Raw genomic sequence first — 26,475 nt, 5'->3', positions numbered from 1 at the left:
AGTCGAACTGGCCGCACAGGGACTGATCATTGTAGATATTGATAAACATGAGAGTCACCCAAAAATAACTCTAGGAACTAACGTAATTGAAAATTGTCTTGCAGAGGTGATTTTCCTTTTACAGCAGGTTGCCAAGAACGCCAGCTCCGGCGAGCAGCGGGTGCTCCAGAAAGAGATCCGGGCACTGATGCAACGGCAACAAGTGGAACTCTCCGGCGGTGAGATTGGTAGCGTAAGAATGTGTGACCCTTTTCCTATTGCCATGCCCCCAAAAAGTGAAATGATGATTTGGTGCCGGGCAGCTATTGGTCTGAGAGGAAGAGATTACCAGGCAATGGTAGAACCAGTTTACTCAGACAGTAGGCCCACCATTTTGACAGCACGGGGGGTGGTCAATGTACGCCATGGGAGGGTGCCCATTCGCATAATAAATATCGGGGAGAGGGAAGTGTACCTGCCCCGGTATGCCACGCTAGCCAAATTATATACCACTAATCAAAATTCTATACAATCTGTGGAACCCTTGCCTCCATCTCACCCGGAGGAAGGTAACGGCTCTAAGAAAGACATGGAGGACTGGTGTCAGCAACTACATTTGGGTACTGATTCCACTCCCTCACATCAGAAACAAGGAGTCTATCGGGTGGTTCAAGAGTATGAGAGAGTGTTTAGTAAACACCCGTTAGACTTCGGGCGAGTCAAGGGGGTAGAACACCGCATCCCCACGGGAGATCATCCTCCCATAAAAGAGAGGTATCGACCCGTACCCCCTGCACATTACCAACACGCCAAGGGGATGCTTAGAGACATGAAGGAGGCTGGGGTAATCCGGGATAGCTGTAGCCCCTGGGCAGCCCCACTAGTTTTAGTCAAAAAGAAAGACAACACCATGAGGATGTGTGTAGATTACCGGAAAATCAACCGTATCACACACAAGGATGCGTACCCCTTACCAAGGATAGAGGAGTCATTGGCTGCTTAAAGATCTGCTAACTTCTTCTCTACCTTGGATCTCACTAGCGGGTACTGGCAGGTTCCTGTAGCAGAGGCGGACCGGGAGAAGACCGCATTCACCACCCCGATGGGACTTAGTGAGTTCACCTGCATGCCGTTCGGACTCTGCAACGCCCCAGGAACCTTCGAACGATTAATGGAGTGCTGTCTGGGCCACAGAAACTTCGAGACGGTCCTGTTGTACCTGGACGATGTCATCGTATACTCCAAAACTTATGAGGACCACCTGAAACACCTGGCGGAGGTGTTCGAAGCTCTGGCGAGTTACGGCCTAAAGGTGAAACCCTCCAAGTGTCACCTCCTGAAACCAAAGGTGCAATACCTGGGACACGTGGTGAGCGCTGACGGAGTGGCTCCCGACCCCGATAAGATCACCGCAATTAAGGGATGGCCAAGCCCCTCCAGCGTAAAAGAAGTGCGGCAGTTCCTAGGGTTGGTAGGCTACTACCGAAGGTTTATTCCCGGTTTCACCAAAAAGGCAGCGCCTATGCAGGACCTCCTGATAGGCCAGTCCCGGAAGGCCAAGAACCAGAAGCCGCCCTTCAAATGGGAAGAGCTAGAAGAAGAGTCCTTCCGCCAGCTGAAGATGGCCCTCACGGGGGATGAAATCTTGGCGTACCCAGACTATAGCCAGCCCTTCATCCTCTACACCGACGCCAGTAACATCGGGCTAGGAGCCGTACTATCCCAGATTCAGCAGGGGAGAGAACGAGTGATCTCCTATGCCAGCCGAAAACTGCGACCCACCGAAAGGAACCCCGAGAATTACAGCTCATTTAAGCTAGAGTTCCTGGCCGTGGTATGGGCAGTCACCGAGCGCTTTAGGCATTACCTCGCTTCTTCCCGGTTCACCGTATACACGGATAACAACCCGTTGATACACCTGGACACGGCAAGACTCGGTGCCCTGGAGCAGAGGTGGATGGCCCGTCTGTCCAACTACGAGTTCACAATCAAATACCGGGCAGGACGCTCCAATACTAACGCGGATGCCCTGTCCAGGATGCCCAACCTGCCGGACGAAGGAGAAGATCCGGAGGGACTGGAAGAAGTTGAACTCCCTGCGTTCCACCGTCATGGGACTATCCAGTATTCCCACCGGGTAAGGGGTAAACAGGCTGCTACGTTGAACCCCTTACCCCACTACAACTGGGCGGAAACGCAAGACAGCGACCCTGCCGTCCGACTGGTGAAGGAGATGCTGACTCGGCCGGAGGCTCGACTTGAACCAGACGCTCCGGAGGAAGCCAAACAACTATGGGCGGAGAAGAGTCGACTATTCCTTTACAAGGGGAAGTTGTGCCGCAGAATGGTCAACTCCCGGACGCATGAACTACTCTGGCAAGTAGTGGTGCCACGAAGAGACGCAGCCATGGTGATGGAGGCATACCACGACGGAGCTGGACACTTCGGGTGGAAAAAGCTGGAGTTCCTGCTGCGCGAGCGGTTCCACTGGGTAGACATGAGGGGAACCATCGAGAAGTGGTGCAGAGACTGTGACCCGTGCAATCTGAGAAGGAAGGACCGGGCCAGCCAGAAGACTCCCCTGCAGTCCATCGTCACCCGGCAACCGTTGGAACTGGTAGCCTTGGATCATGTAAAACTGACCCCAAGCAGAAGTGGCTACGTCTACGCGTTAACCATCGTGGATCATTACTCCCGGTTCTTGGTTGTCGTCCCCGTCAAGGACTTAACGGCTCAAACAGCAGCTAGAGCCTTCCAGCAGCACTTCTGCCGTCCACACGGGTACCCGGACCAAGTGCTGACGGACCAGGGACCTGCCTTTGAAGCGGAGGTCTTCCAGGAATTCTGCAATCTGTATGGCTGCCGGAAGATAAGGACGACACCCTACCATCCGCAAACTAATGGACTTTGTGAAAAAATGAACCAGGTGGTAATGGATCTGCTAAAAACATTGCCCCTGGAAGAACGCAGTCTGTGGCCTGAGAAGTTGCCCGATCTGGTGGACCTATACAACCACATCCCGGTAGGTTCCACCAACTGTACCCCGGCTTACCTAATGAGGGCGAGACCTGGTAAGTTACCTGTTGACCTGGAAATGGGAGTCCTGACACCTGAGGACACTTCACCAGAAACAGACTGGGACACAGAGAGGCAGCAGCAGTACCGGAGAGTACAAGAGAGCGTGGAGCGAAGTCTCTGTCAGGCTAGGGAAAGACAAGAGAAGACTTACAACCAGTATGCTCCCGCTGTTCCTCTGGTACCCGGAGAGCAGGTCTTGAAGAGGAAAAGACGGCTCCACAAGTTGGATGACCAGTGGGAGGAGGACCCGTACACCGTACTGCCCTCAAGCCACGAGAACCCGAAGGTCTGTACCATCAGTAAAGACGGAGGGGAAACCACAGCCATTGTATCCCGGGACCACCTGAAGAAGTGTCCCGAACAACTGAGGAACCCTGAAGAGGAACAAGAAGACCATCGACCCGTGGAAGAAAGGGAAGATATGGTTAGTACCGTGCTCGGGGACTTCCCTCAGTCTTGGACTCAAGTCAATGGTGCAGTTGTGGTACCCGTACTCACCTTCCTCCAACCATCATCCCAAGAACCTACGGAGCAACGGGTAGAGCTGGAAGAACAGCCGGTCCAGGAGGCAGAAGACTCCACACAAGCAGAACAGGAGAATCAACCCTCTGCTTATAGTGAGCCTGCCGTACCCCTAGTGAGACAAAGAGCCGGTAGACAGCTGCCCAGTTTACCCTTGACAGCTCCTACACCCTGTAGTTCAGGGCCAGACAGTCAGCTCCGTAGGTCCACTCGGGCCACTAGAGGCCAGTTACCCGCACGCTGGAGAATTTAAAGTGTATAAATTGTTTTATTTATGTTTTTCTGTGTATTGTTGCTTGTGAATAATTTTGTGTTTCCAGTTGTTTTTAGGAAACCTTGGTGGATTTACCGGGAATCCTTGTATATAGTTGGAGCGTAACCCAGGATGGACTAGAGACTGTTAAGGACTCGGGGTAGGACAGACCCCTACCTGGTTACGTCTCCCTGTGTTGGTGAAATGGACACCTTTGCTTTTCTTCAAAGACTGCACCCGGTTGCGGACACGCCGCAACCATCTTATGTGTTTTTCTTATTGTGTTGTTATTGTTATACTTTGTTATGTTTTTCTAAATGTGTTTAGTCCCGGAGTACTAAATTTCACTAGGGGGGAATGTGGCACCCCAGGGGTCTGGTTTTCCACAGTAATGTAATGTTATGTCTGAGAGCAGGTGGGAGGTCCTTTGGTCAGGGATCCTGTGCATGCCACACCTCCTGCCCAGTCTTGGGAGGGGAAGAACTTCCCCTGTATAAACCCGGGGCTGAGGCAGGGTGAGTCAGACAAGGAGAGTGGAGACAAGAAGCAGCATAGGAAACAGGAGAGTTCCAAGGAGTCAGGGGCTGGCAGCTGCAGCGCTCGCCCTGACTAAGAAGATTCTTTACCGGACCCGGAGTCCGAGGCTGTGGGGACTAACTTCTACCCAGCAGCAGAATCCGTCAGGCAGGGGATTTCAGGTCCTCTGGCCCAGAAGCCCGAAGGCACGGTCACACGCGTGGGACCAGCACCGCCATCGTGGAGCGGAAGCCATTAGAAGGCCCCGAGTCACCGGCCATACGGGTGAGCACCACACGGTACACTCAGGGACGTGGGCTACTTACATCAGCTTCTAGCAAGGTAGCCAGAAGAGTACAGTCAGTTTGTGAGGCCTACAACTACGCCTGGCCAGGGGAGATCCCATCTGCTCAAAGACTGACCAGGCCCCGTTTGCTAGCAAGTACTCCGGGAGGGTCTATCGTTGTTACCAGTAAAGACCCTGAACTACACCGTACCGTCTCTGAGTGGTTCCTGCTACCCCCATCATCCACGTCGGCTGCCCTGAGGCCATACCCCTCCCGTTGGGGGTTATACTATCACGCTGCACAATCCTACCACCGGCCTCAGCGGTCTGCCCTGCAGCAGCAGCTCCCTGGCTGCACTCAACGGGTGGCGTAGTCATCAACTATTTACTACTAATAGACTGCCGTCTAGTTTGACTCCCTGGGCACGGACCGGGTCACCGCCACGAGACTACAACCCTCCACTGATCCGGCTCCGGGTAGGCTCCCGCATGCGCAACGCAGCGCGACACAGGCCCAGGGGCGCGTCAATTGCTCTCTTCTTATGACCATGATGTCCTTCTCCAGTGATTGCTCTCTTCATATGGCCATGATGTCCTTCTCCAGTGATTGCTCTCTTCATATGGCCATGATGTCCTTCTCCAGTGATTGCTCTCTTCTTATGGCCATGATGTCCTTCTCCAGTGATTGCTCTCTTCTTATGACCATGATGTCCTTCTCCAGTGATTGCTCTCTTCTTATGACCATGATGTCCTTCTCCAGTGATTGCTCTCTTCATATGGCCATGATGTCCTTCTCCAGTGATTGCTCTCTTCGTATGACCATGATGTCCTTCTCCAGTGATTGCTCTCTTCGTATGACCATGATGTCCTTCTCCAGTGATTGCTCTCTTCGTATGACCATGATGTCCTTCTCTAGTGATTTCTCTCTTCGTATGACTATGATATCTTTCTCCAGTGATCGCTCTCTTCATATCATGCGTCATTTGCTTCGAGTGACACGTCTGGCTTGATTTGTTCCAATTCTTTGCCTATCAGTGATAATCATATTCCTCAGGGTGTGGGGGATTGGTTCTAACTGAAGTGACCTATGTGGTGAAAGGAGACTTACAGGCAACGTTCTTGGAGAAAATATGCAAATTAATTATGCTAGATGATATCTTTTTTGTTGAACAGCAGAATGAAGTATGCTAGATGGTATCTTGGTCATGGAATGGCAGATCTTGATATGCAGAAAGGCACCTTGGAACAGCTAAGTCCAAATATTTTGACAGGGTTTTTGGAACAGCAAAATCGAGTATACAGTCACTGTGGAACAGCAGAGCCGAGTTTGCAGAAAAGTATCTAGGAACAGAAGTGTCATGTGGAACAGCAAAGTTGAGTTTGTCGGGATATTCACTTGAGACTATATGCAGCAGACCCCAGCAGAATAGAAGAGCTGGGTTTGTCTGGAAACACACTTGTCACTGGGTAGCGCAAAGTTCAGTGGAATGACTGAGTTGAGCTTGTCTGGAGGTATACAATAGAAATGGAGTAGAGAGAGGTGGTAGGGACGAGCACACCTAACAACATGAATACTCTGGTGGTGTGCTTGCCACCTGAGCCTGCCTCAAATGGCCTTAGTGGATAAAAACAGAAGTGCAAAAGAGCAGAGGGAGCAGGTCACTATGGAAAAAGGAAACAGGGCCCGGCACTGGAGCTGGGACTGGTGAATAATAGGTCTGAGACGGAGCTGACCAATCTGGGAAGTTTCCTTCACGAGAGATGGCTTTTCTGGTCTTGATAACAGTTCCAGGCCATTCACTAGCTGGGCCATGTTCTCCCCTAGCTGGCTACAAACCTATAAGTCCTGTTATTTTGTACTGGGACCCAGAAGCCTTTTTTTTACGCCTTTGGCCACAGTAATTGTTTTATTGTATCCCACTAAACTCCGCTGCATTATTCTGGTGGGCAGGCATGGAAGGGGTCAGTATTTCGTATCTGGCTAGTACGTTCTTCCTCCTTGTGAATACTGGGTGATTTTTACCGCTCCTGACATTTGATACAGTTATGAGATCTGAATGATTTTCACTCACATCAGTAAAGGCTGCTCTTGAAACCTGGTCTCAAAGCCGCAAGGCAAGTGTATTACATACCTGTCAAGTGGCGACGCTTGCCAAAATGAATCGACTCATGCGATCACATGATCATTACGGCTGCTCACACTGTGAAACACAATACACTGTGACAAAAGTCAAAAGCGGCAAGGTTATTGTGTTAGACAGTTCATTACTAAATATATTTATTAGAGGGAAGAAATGAATAGTTCTTAATACAGTTATCAGATTTATATGAAAGGCTGCAATGAAAAGGCTAATATTTCAACCTGCCTGACAGACTGATGGACTCCGCAGAAAAAACACTCAATTCTGGCACATTTTAACCTGTGGTTTGCCGCGTCGGACCATCTATTACAGTAAAAGCGTGAATTTACATGTAGCAGAGCTGGATTTGCAGCAATAATTTATCTTGGGTTTTCCTTGCATTGCACAGTTTGCAATAGAGTTCTTTCAGTGTTTGCTACATTCTTTATACATAAGGGATTTTTTCAATTCTCTTTTTTTTATCTTATTGTACATGATGTTGTGCTGGATATAACCCATGACAGGGGTCCATCATTGGGATTTTCATGTGGTTTAATCTGGACTTGAGTCCTTTTGATGCCAAGAATATTCTTGCTGCTAAATTTGACCGTAGGAGACTCTGGACAGATATGAGCAGTTTTAATAGAATAAAATAACTAAAATATAAATATAAAAATATATAATAATAAAATAAATCTAAAATAAATGTAAAAAAAAACAACTAATAATAAAATATGTAATAATAAAATAAATTTAAAATAATAAATATAATATAATCATGAACAGATTGATTTGTAATTAATCAAATTTGTTAGAAATGTAAAAAAAAATTTAGCTAAAGGTGAATTCAAAGTTTTCTGGATTTGATTAGTTTTTGATGGATTTTTTTTGAGGTCGAAGAGCAGGTTAAAATAAAAAAATAAAAAATTATACTTACCTGTCCTAGGCACTTGTGGCGCCCCTGAGGGTTCGGTCGCCACAGAGGTACTGCATCTCACCCAGAGGTGTGGTATCTCACTCTCAGGTAAGGAAGGAGTACAGCTCAGGACCCTAACACCTGCATCCAACATGTCCACTTCAGCAGGGCAGGGCGAGATTGCTCCTACGGGAGAGCACAGTCCCTGGTCCCTGGCTGGAGTGGAGGGGAACCTAGTAAAGGGGAACCATGTAGTGGGTGTGGGTGGAGGACGTAGATCAGGGGAGCACTTCAGTAGGAGTAGTATATAGAGAGGAACCATCTTAGATGAGGAGTTCAGACTGAGGAGGAGAAGTGACAGGAGCAGGGGCTCCAGAGGTGGGCCTGGACAGTGAGGCCCATGTCTGGGAGAAGGAGAGAAGAGAGGAGAGGGAGCAGGAAGGCTCCAGGAACAGAAGGGATCCCAGGGGTACAGGCAGTGCTGGAGGCCACCCGTACGCCCGAATCTACCAGGAGGTGGAGGGGTCAGGACATCAGAAGGGAACCGGATCCCTCAACTAGTAGAAGATTGCAAGTCTCAGCTAGAAACCGGAGGCTGCAGAACTTTATGTCCTGTAGCCACAAGTCCACGCCAGTCTCACCGAGTAGGTAGCCATATAGGACCCAGGGGACGGAACATACGTCGCCCGCCAAGGCCCGCGGGTACCGGATTGGAGTCACTAGGTGTGAGGTGCAGGGAAAAGGCCACAGGAAGGACACAGAAGGGGGTCCTGCTAAGTACTCCAGAGATATCTGGGGGTGGACTGAACCCCTCACTGAGTAAATGCAGAACGACGTGGGCAGTTACATTGAACTCTGTAATCTGGACTGCAACAACTGTGAGTAAAGACCCTGGGACTGCACTATCTTGTCTCTGTGTTCCTTGCTGCACCATCCCTCACTGCACTACAACACCCTGCACAACCACCATCATCCACACACTGCCCTGAAGCTAACTCTTCCTGTGGGGAGTAATAATACCCTTGCTGCAATACCACCAGCTTCAGAGGACGGTTCCGCAGCGGGGGCCCCCCCTTTAGCCGCACTCTACAGGTGGCGTAGTCGGACTCTTTAATAACACCTAAACATATAAAATTTCCCTTGGATTGACCGCCCTGGGTCACGGACCGGGTCACCGCCACTGTGACTACAACCCTCAGGATCTACCGGCCCGGCACCGGGTACCCCACGGCCCAGGGGGCACGTCACACTCACTTGACTTCTTAGAGCTCATTCAGACGTCAGGATTTTACACATGCGAGAAAAACTAACCAATTATTCAGATCAGACTTTGATCAGAGTGGAGAGAAAAAATAAAGTTTTTACACACTCTCCTTTCTGACAGTCCTTGAATATCGGATGTCATCCGAGTTCAGTCTGATTTTTTCATGGACCCATAGACTTACATTGCAGGTTTTGATCTGACACTCGGATCAGAATTCGAACATGTCTCCGATATTTTCCGCTAACCTCTTGCTCCTAGTAAAACTCATTTATTAACTCATAGGGCCTGAAGAGACCTCACAGCATAATAAACTTCTTTTCACGGCATTTGGGGCTCTTTTAAATTTGGGTCAAATTTTATTTGGACTGAACAGAATCTGCAGAGCAATTTTCGGGGATTTGCTCATGTCTAAATAATATAATAAAATATAAAATATAATATAATGTAACATTATATAATATAATATATATAGATATTCTTTAAAATAATCACCCAAAAATACGTTGCTTGGGATTCTTTCTAAGAAGAGATAAATATACATCTGAAATTGTAAGTACTCACAGCCTAGATCCAAAAAAGTAATATACTTTATATACTGTATTATAATAGAATAAGAAATACTAACATCTAATATAATGTAATATAATATAACGTACTTATTATTAGAGATGAGCAAATAGATTAGTAATTATTCAAATTAGTTATGAATTTCCAGAAAAATTAAGATTTGCCAGAATCCAACATTTTCGCAATTTGGTTTGCACAAATCCAGCAATTCTTTATACTGCCGGGAAATAATAAAACTTTTTACGTTGCCTTCAGATTGCAATTACGGGGTTTCAACACCGGTCATGGATGTCATTGACTTACGGTGACAGTCCTCCTGACCGCGACATGAGGCCTAACCATCGTTGGAGGACTGAAGACTGATCCAGAACTGGTGGAAGGCTGGAAGGATCTGTGGTGGTTGGAAGGATCTGCGGTGGTTGGAATGATCTGCGGTGGTTGGAAGGATCTGCGGTGGTTGGAAGGATCTGAGGTGGTTGGAAGGATCTGCGGTGGTTGGAAGGATCTGCGGTGGTTGGAAGGATCTGCGGTGGTTTGAAGGATCTGCGGTGGTTGGAATGATCTGCCGTGGTTGGAAGGATCTGCCGTGGTTGGAAGGATCTGCAGTGGCTCGAAGGATCTGCAGTGGTTGGACAGGAGAGGGGTGGCCTTAGGACAGGTAAGGATAATATTTTATTATATTTATACTGCATCTCCTGATATATCACTTATAGTAAATAATAGTTTTGGAGCATCTAAAGCAGTTCTTCATGATGCCGTCCCTCTGTTATTCTTCTTGGAAATGTATAAAGACATTATTAAGTGGGCTTTACAATTTCCCTGGCTCCTCCCTGAAGCTATCAGCATTCATTAAAGGGGAATAGTGACACCCAGTCGTCAATTAATTTGTTCATTTACAGGAGGAACAACAGAGTAACATCACAGTGAAGAAGTCAAAGAATTGTTACTTTTTGGACATGACTAGTATTTAATATAAAGACCCATCAGGAGGGCGGACAAACACTATTTGGAAGTATAACTCTCATCTGGGCAGCACAGTGGCTCAGAGGTTAGCAGTGTACTAAATATAGGGCAGCACGGTGGCTCAGTGGTTAGCACTGTTGCTTTGCAGCGCTGGGGTCCTGGGTTCAAATCCCACCAAGGAAGACATCTGCAAAGCGTTTGTATGTTCTCCTCGTGTTTGGGTGGGTTTCCTCCCAGGTTCTCCAGTTTCCTCCCACACTCCAAAGAAATACTGATAGGGAATGTAGATTGTGAGCCCCAATGGGGACAGTGCAGATAATGTCTGTAAACCGCTGTGGAATTAATGGCGCTATATAAGTGAGTAAAATAAATAAAACCTGGAATGAGAACATTTCCATACACATCATTGAATTTGGGAAGAGCTATTTATCCCCTTTCTCCGAGCCGAGGTTTCATTTATTTATGCGGCTTTTTTTTTATTATTATTTTTATTTCCAGCCTTCCGCAGATAGAAAACTTTGACGGATAACCTCGAAGTCTTATCATTCGGAAAATATATGTTTCTATCAAATCATGGTTCTCGTTGAATACTTCGCTTCTGGTTGACACTACCCTGGAAAAAAAAAAATATTGACAGAGTGTGAAATCCGATGTGTACAGACATTGCCGGGTTGGCGGCGGGCCCTATAATCACTGCAGGATTTTTTTTTTCCCCGAGAAGGATAAAAAATGTAAAGCATTGCAAGTTCGGTGGCAAAGATAGATGACACCAGCCGAGATTTCACCATGCATAATAAACTGACGGGTACAAAGTTCACCGCTGAGCATTGTGTGGGCTACAAGTGACTATCATCACGAAAATCAATTATTACCATGATTATAGAGTGTACGACGTCTTGAGAATATGATGCTAATGACTAGCTAACTCTTTAATATACCCTCTCCGTTTCCTAGCCAATTGTAAGGCATTCTCATTTCATCTGACGGATGATGCATCTTCTGGCGAGACGCTAATCTGCAGAAGTTTTTATAGGGATGGTAGCATTGCACCAGGGGCCCGTCCTATAAGTGACGTCACGCCCCGCAGGGTGCATTTACCTGAATATATTCCCAGAGGTGTATCTACTCTAGGTTTTCCAGGGCAAGAGTTCAGTTTGGCGTCCCGGCCCGTTACACTAAATCTTCGGTGTCCTCAACTCCACTGGAGCACTTACCACCAATGTCGTTCGCACCTCTGCAGTGCCGGCGAGTGACGTCAGCAGCGTGATCACGTGACCCGATCACAATGCTGATGTCGCCCTGTCCGGCCGACTCCCAGTCCTCCCTCCTCATACTGTCCTCAAAGTTCTCTCCCCTTGCTCCCCATACTGTGTCCGCACCCATCCCATCTCCTTGCTCCCCATATTGTGTCTGCACCCATCAAGCCCCCTCACTCGTCATACTGTAATCAAATTTCTCCCCCCGCTCCCCATACATATATCTGCACCCATCCCCCACTCATACTGTTTTCTCATACATACCCCCCATTTCCCTTTGTCCTCAAATTTCTCCCACTGTGACTCCTCATGTTGTGGTGTCCCCACCTATACCTTCCTAGACCCCTAAACTGTGTACTCAAATCTCCCCCATTAATAAATCTTTGGTGTGTCTTCAGCTCCATTAGAGGCTGGAGCACTTACCAATAGCGGTGTTGTTTGCGCCTCTGCAGAGCCGGCGAGTGATGTCAGCAACGTGATCACATGACCTGATCCCTCTGCTGACGTTGCCCTGACCCAGAAGTGCTGGCGGTCAGGGCTTCAATTGTACTTGTGTCTGAAAGAAGCGAGTACAATTGATCACTGTGAGCTGGCGTGCCGCACCTTCTCTGAGCCGGCTGTCATCTTGACAGTCGGCTCAGAGAATGGCCCAATCCTATTGAAGGGGGCAGAAAAATGCAAAATGCCCCCATGACAACTGCGTCCTGGGCAAATACCCCGCTTGCCCCCCCGGATACACCTCTGTACATACCTATGAACAGATGATATATATTGTTCTCAACACTAAAAAGATACCACTTTCAAAATTCATTTTGGGCAGATTCGTCTGACATGTCGGCAAATTAGATTCAGTCCAAATTGAAACTGCCCAAATTTGCAGTGAAAAGATGTTTATTATTCCCTGAGGTTCCTTCTAAATGGAGGGGAAGAGGTTAGAAAATAATAAAATACATAATGCTCACCTTTCTATGCCCTCACCTGTTTTATGCTGCCTCCATATCAGCTCCCTAGTCCATCGCGATCATGTTGAGAATTGAATCCCTAAAATTTTGGATTGGCCAAAATCTGAAATTTTCTGGAAATTCCTAATAAACTTGATTTCTTATGGATCAATTCACGCATCTCGCGTTATCATTTCTCCAAAAGATGGGTGGTAACTTACTGATTGTTGGGGGTCTGACTGCTAGACCACCATTGTTTCAGCTCACTAGGTGAAGTGGATCCTCCAAGCCCAAGGTCCGGGTGGGCATTCCAAGCCTCGGACCTCGGTGCAGCAGGCAGAGAAGGCACTCAGAGACAAGAACTCGGCACACACAGCACAGGAGACTCAGGACCACAAGTACAGGTGCAGTACAATAAAGCAAGGGTAAATTCAGGATCAGAGCTGGAGCACATGGTGGTGCACACCAAACACTAGCGTCTTAATACTAAGACCCAGGTGCCTTAAAAGGCCTAAGGAGAAGATGTCACACACCGGGCAACCTACAAAGCCTGACATGAAGCACAACAGAGTTCCATGGACTGGAGTGAAGGGAGCAGATCCCATATCCATGACAGGTGTGTAACAATCATCAATCCAGAGAAAAAGGCTATGATGGGGGATAACCTACAGATCGTGTGGTGTCCGGCCTCTAGACCACGAATAATCCCGAGAACAAGGCTCTAATGGAGTGGCTATCTCAGGCATTCTCAGAGAGAATGAATGGAGCGGTGGAGCACATGCGCAGCCACCGCTCTATTCTGACGGCATTTCAGAGAACTGTTCTCAGGACCCGTGGGGGTTGCAGAAGCCAAACCCCACCAATCTGCAAGTTATCACTTATTCATTGGAAAGGTGATAACTTTTAATGTTTTAAAGGGGTTTCCATGGTTGTTAAAAAAAATTGGTTTATAACAGGAACTATGTAAAATGGGCTCTCTCTGTCTCTCTCTCTCTCTATCCAGGAAAAGTCTGTGTTCGGAGTTCAGCACACGAGTACCAACCCTGAACTTTACCGATCAGGTTCGCTCATCTCTACTCAGAAGCGCCCTGTGTGAATGGAGCAATGGCCGTGCATGCGCACCATGGCCTATTGTTTATTATCTCGGCTAAGCACTATGTCCGACAGCCCCACAAATGTTTAATAAAGTGGTGCTGTGCATGTGTGGCCACCTCTTTATTTAAACAAGGCACTTTGGAGTCCCTTTTTTGGGATCCCGGGGTCCCAGAAGAGGGATCTGCAGCGATTAGCAAGTCATCAACTACTGGATGCTATAAGTTGGGACAACCCCTACTAAAAAGAACCCATCTCCCCTGGTCATCCACGCATCAATGACATCACTCACATCCATATAACATTGGGGTGGAACTTAAACGTCTCGATTCCCCCAACACCAACTTCGATAAGTTTGGGGTACTTATGCAACATTTTGTATTTAATTACCCTGGCCATGGCAGAGGTTCTTCCTTGGCACTCAGCACCTGGGCACAAGGGCCGGCTGCCATCCTCAGTAGCTACACCCCGATAAATATCCTAATCTACAGAGGTCTATCCTAGTAAGGTCTTCTCTTTATCGCTGTCACCTATCAGAACAAGTCGTGTTGCTCGGGCCGTATACGGCTGATTAATTGCCGCTGTGTTTCAATAAGGAGCCACAATTTGGAGTTTGTTTTTCAACATTTGCCAAAGCTTGTTGAGGCCATCTCTGGGGAAGGAGATGATATGTGCAAGACGCTCACAAAAAGGAAGAGGTCGATCCGTTTAGGGGAGCTTGCCAGGATTCTTCCTGTGAAGTTTATCGTCAGTGTTCTTGGGAAGCAATGACGGCCGGCGAGGCTGTATCATCACAACCACTGACTAATGTCTCATTTACAGGAAGCAAAGGCAAACCTAAGACGGCAATTAGAGGAGGGATGAAAAGGCAGAAATGTCTCAGGGTATTGCGCTATGCGGCATTGGGTGAGCAGGTAAGAAAGAAAACTTATTCCATTTTAATTAAAACAAAAATACATGGTGACACCCCCATTATCCGAAACTGGGTAACACTGCTTTATACACACCTGAATATTATGTCCAGGAACTGTCCCGATTCTCTTGCTCTGTAACATACCATAAACTCTTTTTCAATGGGTGGCTCCACTTCATCAGAATTCTGCCAGCACTATATGCACTGGAACTTCCTTTCTTTTACCTCCCAGCATTACTTGTGCATTTGTCCAATGGCTTGCCTGCCCTGAACTAAAAACCTGCCTGTCTGTTATGCCTATCTAAAGTTTGACAGACAGGAGAGTAGATGCAGTGAAACAATGAGCCACCGCTATTTCACTTTGAGAGACAAAGACCCAACTCTGCAGTGCCACACTATGTCAAAATATCACTGCTATACATCATGCCCCAAATAAAAGTACCATATGTTGGCCAAATAAAACTTCCAAATAATTTTCTTAACAACAATGCCATTTTGTGGCTCCACCATGATATACAGCATCAAAATTATATTATACAATTCCTAAATAGCAGTAACAGTCAAATCCTAAGTAGACACCACTATGCAGTGCTCAAATAATACCGATATACTGTGCCCAGTCATGAAGTAATCAAATACAATGCCTAAATCATCCCGCTATACATTATACTTTAAATACAGAGACCTACAGTCATGGCCAAAAGTATTGAGAATGAGACAAATAGTAATTTTTCCAAAGTTTACTGCTTCATTTTTTGTAATGGCAATTTGCATATACTCCTGAATGTCAAAGAGTGATCAGCTTAACAGCAATTACTGTACTTGCAAAGTCAATATTTGCCCAGAAAATGAACTTTAACCCCCAAAACACATTTCAACATCATTGCAGTCCTGCCTTAAAAGGAGCAGCTAACATCGTTTTAGTGATTGATCCATTAACACAGGTGTGGGTGTTGATGAGGACAGGGCTGGTGATCAATCAGTCTTGATTAAGTAAGAATGACATCACTGGACACTTTAAAAGGAGGCTGGTTCTTGGTATCATTGTTTCTCTTCAGTTAACCATGGTTATCTCTAAAGAAACACGTGCAGCCATCATTGCACTGCACAAAAATGGCCTAACAGGGAAGAGTATCGCAGCTACAAAGATTGCACCTCAGTCAACAATCTATCGCATCATCAAGAACTTCAAGGAGAGAGCTTCCATTGTTGTCAAAAAGGCTCCAGGGCGCCCAAGAAAGACCAGCAAGCGCCAGAACCGTATCTTAAAACTGTTTCAGCTGCGGGATCTGACTACCAGGAGTGCTGAGCTTGCTCAGGAATGGCAGCAGGCTGGTGTGAGTGCTTCTGCACGCACTGTGAGGCGGAGACTCTTTGAGCAAGGGCTGGTTTCAAGGAGGGCAGCAAAGAAGCCACTTCTCTCCAGAAAAAACATCAGGGACCGACTGATATTCTGCAAAAGGTACAGGGAGTGGACTGCTGAGGACTGGGGCAAAGTCATTTTCTCTGATGAATCCCCTTTTCGATTGTTTGGGACATCTGGAAAACAGCTTATTCGGAGAAGAAGAGGTGAGCGCTACTGTGACACCCCAGGGGTCTGGTTGCCACAGTGATAGAGATATTATGTCTGAGAGCAGGTGGGAGGTCCTTTGGTCAGGGATCCTGTGCATGCCACACCTCCTGCCCAGTCTTGGGAGGGGAAGAACTTCCCCTGTATAAACCCGGGGCTGAGGCAGGGTGAGTCAGACAAGGAGAGTGGAGAAGAGAAGCAGCATAGGAAACAGCAGAGTTCCAAGGAGTCAGGGGCTGGCAGCTGCAGCGCTCGCCCTGACTAAGAAGATTCTTTACCGGACCCGGAGTCCGAGGCTGTGGGGACTAACTTCTACCCAGCAGCAGAATCCGTCAGGCAGGGGATTTCAGGTCCTCTGGCCCAGAAGCCCGAAGGCACGGTCACACGCGTGGGACCAGCACCGCCATCGTGGAGCGGAAGCCATTAGAAGGCCCCGAGTCACCGGCCATACGGGTGAGCACCACACGGTACACTCAGGGACGTGGGCTACTTACATCAGCTTCTAGCAAGGTAGCCAGAAGAGAACAGTCAGTTTGTGAGGCCTATAACTACGCCTGGCCAGGGGAGATCCCATCTGCTCAAAGACTGACCAGGCCCCGTTTGCTAGCAAGTACTCCGGGAGGGTCTATCGTTGTTACCAGTGAAGACCCTGAACTACACCGTACCGTCTCTGAGTGGTTCCTGCTACCCCCATCATCCACGTCGGCTGCCCTGAGGCCATACCCCTCCCGTTGGGGGTTATACTATCACGCTGCACAATCCTACCACCGGCCTCAGCGGTCTGCCCTGCAGCAGCAGCTCCCTGGCTGCACTCAACGGGTGGCGTAGTCATCAACTATTTACTACTAATAGACTGCCGTCTAGTTTGACTCCCTGGGCACGGACCGGGTCACCGCCACGAGACTACAACCCTCTACCGATCCGGCTCCGGGTAGGCTCCCGCATGCGCAACGCAGCGCGACACAGGCCCAGGGGCGCGTCAACTTTGGCGTAGTCGGCAGGATTTCGTGCCCGCAACCACCGGGTACTGCGTGCCTGAAAAGCAAAGACTGTTCAAACTTACCAGTGGTGAAGATTCCCGCTATCCGTGGAGGTTTCCCGCCATCCGGCGCCATCTTCTACCTTCTTCCCGCCATCGGTGAAATTTCCCGCCATCCGGCGCCATCTTCGGCCTTCTTCCCGCCATCCGTGGAGTTTTCCCGCCGTTGGACGCCATCTTGGGGACGCCGCGCGGGAAGAAGAGGGGCGTGGACTCCGAAAGCGCGCGAGAACTGAAGCCCCGCCTCACGTCCGGACGTTGCGTAAGGTCCTGGAAGGAGCCCAGCAGACGCCGACGTCACAGGAGCGCGACGGAAGGTCCTCAACCCTGACGATCCACTGCGGAGCCGCGGCCTACGGAAGAGGATCATCGCAAGGTAGGCCACGGTCCACTAGGGGGGAGGAAGATGTCGGATACGGAGGAGAGCTTCACTGCCTCAACCCCCGCCAGCGCTACCGCTGCTGCAGTTATGCCCTTCACCATGCCCTATATCCCGGGAGCAGCTTGGCTACCCCAGTACTCAGGGGAGTCACATACCCTGCATGACTTTAGAGAAAAGCTGGATAGCCTCTTCCAGGTGTACCCCCTCACAGAAGAGCAAAAAGTGAGCATCCTGGTGGCCCAACTAACCGGGGCAGCCAAAAGGGAAGTAAAATCCTGGCCACCTGGGAGGAAGACTGTCGCAGGGATACTAACCCGGCTGAAGGACACCTTTGATACCCGCACCTCAGCCGAGATTAAGCTTAGATTCTACGGGTGCAAGCAGCGAGCGCATGAGAGTATAAGGGACTATGCACTAAACCTACAAGAGGCCCTGAGGGCCATAAAGCAGACCGACCCTGATGGGGTGGGAAACGAGGACAGGCTGTTGACTGAACAATTTATAGAGGGTTTATATTGCAATGCCCACCGAACCCAGTTGCGGGCAATGGCCTTACAGGATCCCCATCTGGACTTTGCACAGTTCAAGGACAGAGCCATCCGGGTGCTCCGAGAACCGGCACCAGGTGGCGTTGTGACCCACAGACGCCCCACTACCACTTACTACCAGGAGGCGGCGCCCTTGTCAGCAGGGCCTGTGGGAGCTGATGCGCAGGCTTTGGACAATGACCCGGCTCCAGACCTACACCATCAGGTCCAAGAGCTAGCTAAGAGCGTTGCTGCGCTAACCCGAACTGTGCAGTCTTTACAGGTTTCCACCCCAGGGAAGATCCAGCTGGCATCCGGACCGGAGGACATCCCGTGGCGTCGACCAAGGAGGACCCCACCGGCCAGAGGAAGACCCAGTGACCGATACAGTGAGGACGGACGACCCATCTGCCGCCGCTGCAATCAACCCGGACATATGGCAAGGTACTGTTCTTTAAACGGGCACAACCTGGGGTAGAGGGCCAACCCCCAGGAAAAAGATCACCAGGCCCATCGAACTGGCGCGACAGATATGTGGGAGGACGTCCAGTCTTGCCTGTGGTACTGGATGGCATTCCCATGAGTGCCCTACTGGACACCGGGTCACAGGTCACCACCATCCCGTACGTGCTCTTCAAGCAGTACTGGAATGACTCGGATATTACCCGCTACCCCGACGACGACTTGAGTATCATCGCCAGCAATGGCCAGCCCGTGCCACAGATCGGATTTAAGGAGGTGGCCCTCAAAATCGGTAGAGTCGAACTGGCCGCACAGGGACTGATCATTGTAGATATTGATAAACATGAGAGTCACCCAAAAATAACTCTAGGAACTAACGTAATTGAAAATTGTCTTGCAGAGGTGATTTTCCTTTTACAGCAGGTTGCCAAGAACGCCAGCTCCGGCGAGCAGCGGGTGCTCCAGAAAGAGATCCGGGCACTGATGCAACGGCAACAAGTGGAACTCTCCGGCGGTGAGATTGGTAGCGTAAGAATGTGTGACCCTTTTCCTATTGCCATGCCCCCAAAAAGTGAAATGATGATTTGGTGCCGGGCAGCTATTGGTCTGAGAGGAAGAGATTACCAGGCAATGGTAGAACCAGTTTACTCAGACAGTAGGCCCACCATTTTGACAGCACGGGGGGTGGTCAATGTACGCCATGGGAGGGTGCCCATTCGCATAATAAATATCGGGGAGAGGGAAGTGTACCTGCCCCGGTATGCCACGCTAGCCAAATTATATACCACTAATCAAAATTCTATACAATCTGTGGAACCCTTGCCTCCATCTCACCCGGAGGAAGGTAACGGCTCTAAGAAAGACATGGAGGACTGGTGTCAGCAACTACATTTGGGTACTGATTCCACTCCCTCACATCAGAAACAAGGAGTCTATCGGGTGGTTCAAGAGTATGAGAGAGTGTTTAGTAAACACCCGTTAGACTTCGGGCGAGTCAAGGGGGTAGAACACCGCATCCCCACGGGAGATCATCCTCCCATAAAAGAGAGGTATCGACCCGTACCCCCTGCACATTACCAACACGCCAAGGGGATGCTTAGAGACATGAAGGAGGCTGGGGTAATCCGGGATAGCTGTAGCCCCTGGGCAGCCCCACTAGTTTTAGTCAAAAAGAAAGACAACACCATGAGGATGTGTGTAGATTACCGGAAAATCAACCGTATCACACACAAGGATGCGTACCCCTTACCAAGGATAGAGGAGTCATTGGCTGCTTTAAGATCTGCTAACTTCTTCTCTACCTTGGATCTCACTAGCGGGTACTGGCAGGTTCCTGTAGCAGAGGCGGACCGGGAGAAGACCGCATTCACCACCCCGATGGGACTTAGTGAGTTCACCTGCATGCCGTTCGGACTCTGCAACGCCCCAGGAACCTTCCAACGATTAATGGAGTGCTGTCTGGGCCACAGAAACTTCGAGACGGTCCTGTTGTACCTGGACGATGTCATCGTATACTCCAAAACTTATGAGGACCACCTGAAACACCTGGCGGAGGTGTTCGAAGCTCTGGCGAGTTACGGCCTAAAGGTGAAACCCTCCAAGTGTCACCTCCTGAAACCAAAGGTGCAATACCTGGGACACGTGGTGAGCGCTGACGGAGTGGCTCCCGACCCCGATAAGATCACCGCAATTAAGGGATGGCCAAGCCCCTCCAGCGTAAAAGAAGTGCGGCAGTTCCTAGGGTTGGTAGGCTACTACCGAAGGTTTATTCCCGGTTTCACCAAAAAGGCAGCGCCTATGCAGGACCTCCTGATAGGCCAGTCCCGGAAGGCCAAGAACCAGAAGCCGCCCTTCAAATGGGAAGAGCTAGAAGAAGAGTCCTTCCGCCAGCTGAAGATGGCCCTCACGGGGGATGAAATCTTGGCGTACCCAGACTATAGCCAGCCCTTCATCCTCTACACCGACGCCAGTAACATCGGGCTAGGAGCCGTACTATCCCAGATTCAGCAGGGGAGAGAACGAGTGATCTCCTATGCCAGCCGAAAACTGCGACCCACCGAAAGGAACCCCGAGAATTACAGCTCATTTAAGCTAGAGTTCCTGGCCGTGGTATGGGCAGTCACCGAGCGCTTTAGGCATTACCTCGCTTCTTCCCGGTTCACCGTATACACGGATAACAACCCGTTGATACATCTGGACACGGCAAGACTCGGTGCCCTGGAGCAGAGGTGGATGGCCCGTCTGTCCAACTACGAGTTCACAATCAAATACCGGGCAGGACGCTCCAATACTAACGCGGATGCCCTGTCCAGGATGCCCAACCTGCCGGACGAAGGAGAAGATCCGGAGGGACTGGAAGAAGTTGAACTCCCTGCGTTCCACCGTCATGGGACTATCCAGTATTCCCACCGGGTAAGGGGTAAACAGGCTGCTACGTTGAACCCCTTACCCCACTACAACTGGGCGGAAACGCAAGACAGCGACCCTGCCGTCCGACTGGTGAAGGAGATGCTGACTCGGCCGGAGGCTCGACTTGAACCAGACGCTCCGGAGGAAGCCAAACAACTATGGGCGGAGAAGAGTCGACTATTCCTTTACAAGGGGAAGTTGTGCCGCAGAATGGTCAACTCCCGGACGCATGAACTACTCTGGCAAGTAGTGGTGCCACGAAGAGACGCAGCCATGGTGATGGAGGCATACCACGACGGAGCTGGACACTTCGGGTGGAAAAAGCTGGAGTTCCTGCTGCGCGAGCGGTTCCACTGGGTAGGCATGAGGGGAACCATCGAGAAGTGGTGCAGAGACTGTGGCCCGTGCAATCTGAGAAGGAAGGACCGGGCCAGCCAGAAGACTCCCCTGCAGTCTATCGTCACCCGGCAACCGTTGGAACTGGTAGCCTTGGATCATGTAAAACTGACCCCAAGCAGAAGTGGCTACGTCTACGCGTTAACCATCGTGGATCATTACTCCCGGTTCTTGGTTGTCGTCCCCGTCAAGGACTTAACGGCTCAAACAGCAGCTAGAGCCTTCCAGCAGCACTTCTGCCGTCCACACGGGTACCCGGACCAAGTGCTGACGGACCAGGGACCTGCCTTTGAAGCGGAGGTCTTCCAGGAATTCTGCAATCTGTATGGCTGCCGGAAGATAAGGACGACACCCTACCATCCGCAAACTAATGGACTTTGTGAAAAAATGAACCAGGTGGTAATGGATCTGCTAAAAACATTGCCCCTGGAAGAACGCAGTCTGTGGCCTGAGAAGTTGCCCGATCTGGTGGACCTATACAACCACATCCCGGTAGGTTCCACCAACTGTACCCCGGCTTACCTAATGAGGGCGAGACCTAGTAAGTTACCTGTTGACCTGGAAATGGGAGTCCTGACACCTGAGGACACTTCACCAGAAACAGACTGGGACACAGAGAGGCAGCAGCAGTACCGGAGAGTACAAGAGAGCGTGGAGCGAAGTCTCTGTCAGGCTAGGGAAAGACAAGAGAAGACTTACAACCAGTATGCTCCCGCTGTTCCCCTGGTACCCGGAGAGCAGGTCTTGAAGAGGAAAAGACGGCTCCACAAGTTGGATGACCAGTGGGAGGAGGACCCGTACACCGTACTGCCCTCAAGCCACGAGAACCCGAAGGTCTGTACCATCAGTAAAGACGGAGGGGAAACCACAGCCATTGTATCCCGGGACCACCTGAAGAAGTGTCCCGAACAACTGAGGAACCCTGAAGAGGAACAAGAAGACCATCGACCCGTGGAAGAAAGGGAAGATATGGTTAGTACCGTGCTCGGGGACTTCCCTCAGTCTTGGACTCAAGTCAATGGTGCAGTTGTGGTACCCGTACTCACCTTCCTCCAACCATCATCCCAAGAACCTACGGAGCAACGGGTAGAGCTGGAAGAACAGCCGGTCCAGGAGGCAGAAGACTCCACACAAGCAGAACAGGAGAATCAACCCTCTGCTTATAGTGAGCCTGCCGTACCCCTAGTGAGACAAAGAGCCGGTAGACAGCTGCCCAGTTTACCCTTGACAGCTCCTACACCCTGTAGTTCAGGGCCAGACAGTCAGCTCCGTAGGTCCACTCGGGCCACTAGAGGCCAGTTACCCGCACGCTGGAGAATTTAAAGTGTATAAATTGTTTTATTTATGTTTTTCTGTGTATTGTTGCTTGTGAATAATTTTGTGTTTCCAGTTGTTTTTAGGAAACCTTGGTGGATTTACCGGGAATCCTTGTATATAGTTGGAGCGTAACCCAGGATGGACTAGAGACTGTTAAGGACTCGGGGTAGGACAGACCCCTACCTGGTTACGTCTCCCTGTGTTGGTGAAATGGACACCTTTGCTTTTCTTCAAAGACTGCATCCGGTTGCGGACACGCCGTAACCATCTTATGTGTTTTTCTTATAGTATTGTTATTGTTATACTTTGTTATGTTTTTCTAAATGTGTTTAGTCCCGGAGTACTAAATTTCACTAGGGGGGAATGTGACACCCCAGGGGTCTGGTTGCCACAGTGATAGAGATATTATGTCTGAGAGCAGGTGGGAGGTCCTTTGGTCAGGGATCCTGTGCATGCCACACCTCCTGCCCAGTCTTGGGAGGGGAAGAACTTCCCCTGTTTAAACCCGGGGCTGAGGCAGGGTGAGTCAGACAAGGAGAGTGGAGAAGAGAAGCAGCATAGGAAACAGCAGAGTTCCAAGGAGTCAGGGGCTGGCAGCTGCAGCGCTCGCCCTGACTAAGAAGATTCTTTACCGGACCCGGAGTCCGAGGCTGTGGGGACTAACTTCTACCCAGCAGCAGAATCCGTCAGGCAGGGGATTTCAGGTCCTCTGGCCCAGAAGCCCGAAGGCACGGTCACACGCGTGGGACCAGCACCGCCATCGTGGAGCGGAAGCCATTAGAAGGCCCCGAGTCACCGGCCATACGGGTGAGCACCACACGGTACACTCAGGGACGTGGGCTACTTACATCAGCTTCTAGCAAGGTAGCCAGAAGAGTACAGTCAGTTTGTGAGGCCTATAACTACGCCTGGCCAGGGGAGATCCCATCTGCTCAAAGACTGACCAGGCCCCGTTTGCTAGCAAGTACTCCGGGAGGGTCTATCGTTGTTACCAGTGAAGACCCTGAACTACACCGTACCGTCTCTGAGTGGTTCCTGCTACCCCCATCATCCACGTCGGCTGCCCTGAGGCCATACCCCTCCCGTTGGGGGTTATACTATCACGCTGCACAATCCTACCACCGGCCTCAGCGGTCTGCCCTGCAGCAGCAGCTCCCTGGCTGCACTCAACGGGTGGCGTAGTCATCAACTATTTACTACTAATAGACTGCCGTCTAGTTTGACTCCCTGGGCACGGACCGGGTCACCGCCACGAGACTACAACCCTCTACCGATCCGGCTCCGGGTAGGCTCCCGCATGCGCAACGCAGCGCGACACAGGCCCAGGGGCGCGTCACTACCACCAGTCTTGTCTCATGCCAACTGTAAAGCATCCTGAAACCATTCATGTGTGGGGTTACTTCTCGGGCAAGGGAATCGGCTCACTCACAGTCTTGCCTAAAAACACAGCCATGATTAAAGAATGGTACCAGAATGTCCTCCAAGAGCAACTTCTCCCAACCGTCCAAGAGCAGTTTGGCACCCAAAAATGCCTTTTCCAGCATGATGGAGCACCTTGCCATAAAGCAAAGGTGATAACAAAATGGCTCATGGAACAAAACATAGAGATTTTGGGTCCATGGCCTGGAAACTCCCCAGATCTTAATCCCATTGAGAACTTGTGGTCAATCATGAAGAGACGGGTGAACAAACAAAAACCAACAAATTCTGGCAAAATGCAAGCATTGATTATGCAAGAATGGACTGCTATCAGTCAGGATTTGGTCCAAAAGTTGATTGAGAGCATGCCAGGGAGAATTACAGAGGTCTTGAAGAAGAAGGGGCAACGTTGCAAATATTGACTTGCTGCATTAACTCATTCTAACTGTCAATATAACCTATTGGTACTCATAATATGATTGCAATTATATTTCTGTATGTGATATAAACATCAGGCAAACACTAATAAAAACCAGAGACCAGCAGATCATGTGAAAATATAATTTTGGTGTCATTCTCAAAACTTTTGGCCATGACTGTATACTATCCAAATAACACAGTTTCTTAACAGCAGTACTATAAAATACTGCTATTACATTCTGCAAAAATATTATACTGTGCAGTGCCGAAATAGCACCGCCATATGATTTCTAAATAATACCGCTATACATCATACTCTAAATACAGTGATCCATACTATCCAAATAACACAGTTTCCTAATAGCAGTACTATAAAAACCATTACATTCTGCAAAAATATTATACTATGCAGTGCCCTAAATAGCACTGCCATATGATGTCTAATACCGCTATACATCATACCCTAAATACAGTGACCTGTACTATCCAAATAACACAGTTTCCTAACAGCAGTATTATAAAAACCATTACATTCTGCAAAAATATTATATTGTGCAGTGCCGAAATAGCACCGCCATGTGATGTCTAAATAATACCGCTATACATCATACCCTAAATACAGTGACCTATACTATCCAAATAACACAGTTTCCTAATGGCTGTACTAAAAAAACAATTACATTCTGCAAAAATATTATACTGTGAAGGGCCGAAATAGCTCCACCATATGATGTCTAAATAATACTGCTATACATCATACCCTAAATACAGTGATCTATACTATCCAAATAACAGTTTCCTAACAGCAGTACTATAAAATACCGCTATTACATTGTACAAAAATATTATACCGTGCAGTGCCTAAATAGCACCGCCATGTGATGTCTAAATAATACTGCTATACATCATACCCTAAATACAGTGATCTATACTATCCAAATAACACAGTTTCCTAACAGCAGTACTATAAAATACCGCCATTACATTGTACAAAAATATTATACCAAGCAGTGCCTGAATAGCACCGCCATGTGATGTCTAAATAATACCGCTACACCATAAATAGTCAGATTTACGGCTATCACAACTAGCGCACCCTGTATGAGCACACAGTTCGCACACTTCTAAGACCCGTCCTGCGTGCATGAAGACATGCAGAATATTCTCGTTACCCTCTTGTTTCTCTTGCAGGTTTCCTTACTTCCCAGCTATTTCATAGCTATTTCATTATTTTCCTTTCCTCCTCTCCCTATAACAACCACACGTGCCATATTGGTGGGCCGCTTTGTACTTAATACGACGACAAGTCACAACACATCTATCATGTGTGTGAAAAGGGAGACTAGGTGGTCGCGTTGGCCCCAGACCGGAATTGATTGACTTCCTTTGCTTTTGGATTATGTTCTATAAGATGAAAATGAATAACGCGGATCACTCATGTGGAAACGCATTTGTAAACAAGTCTACGAGTCTTATCGTAGGAGGCGATACCTGGGGGATCATTCCTTGCACATCTGAATGTTAATTAAACCCTTTTTTTTTTGAGTCCTGGTGCTCGAGTTGACAGTCATTTCTTTTCATTTCACGTGTGATGGGTTTTGCAAGGAGTGAGTCACCTTTGCAACCGAGTAACCAGAATTTTTTTTATTTAAGGCGGTTCCTTAGGTAGCGTTGAAAATGAGAAATACTTGCTTTATTTTTAAGACCTTTGAGAGGACCTGTCATCTCTCCTGACATGTCTATTTCCATAAATAACTTTATATATATGAATCCCACGATCCCCATTTCCAAGATTAATGATTAGGAACCCCGTCTCTTTGTTGATATAATTGCAATTAACTGAAAAAGGAGCAAATAATCCTAAAGGG

The sequence above is a fragment of the Phyllobates terribilis genome, unplaced genomic scaffold (assembly GCF_046119375.1).
Source record: "Phyllobates terribilis strain yellow unplaced genomic scaffold, ASM4611937v1 Scaffold_7__3_contigs__length_470593459, whole genome shotgun sequence".
In the NCBI taxonomy this organism is placed as follows: domain Eukaryota; kingdom Metazoa; phylum Chordata; class Amphibia; order Anura; family Dendrobatidae; genus Phyllobates; species Phyllobates terribilis.
The sequence above is the reverse complement of the archived record's forward strand: the minus strand, read 5'-3'. Positions refer to the sequence as shown.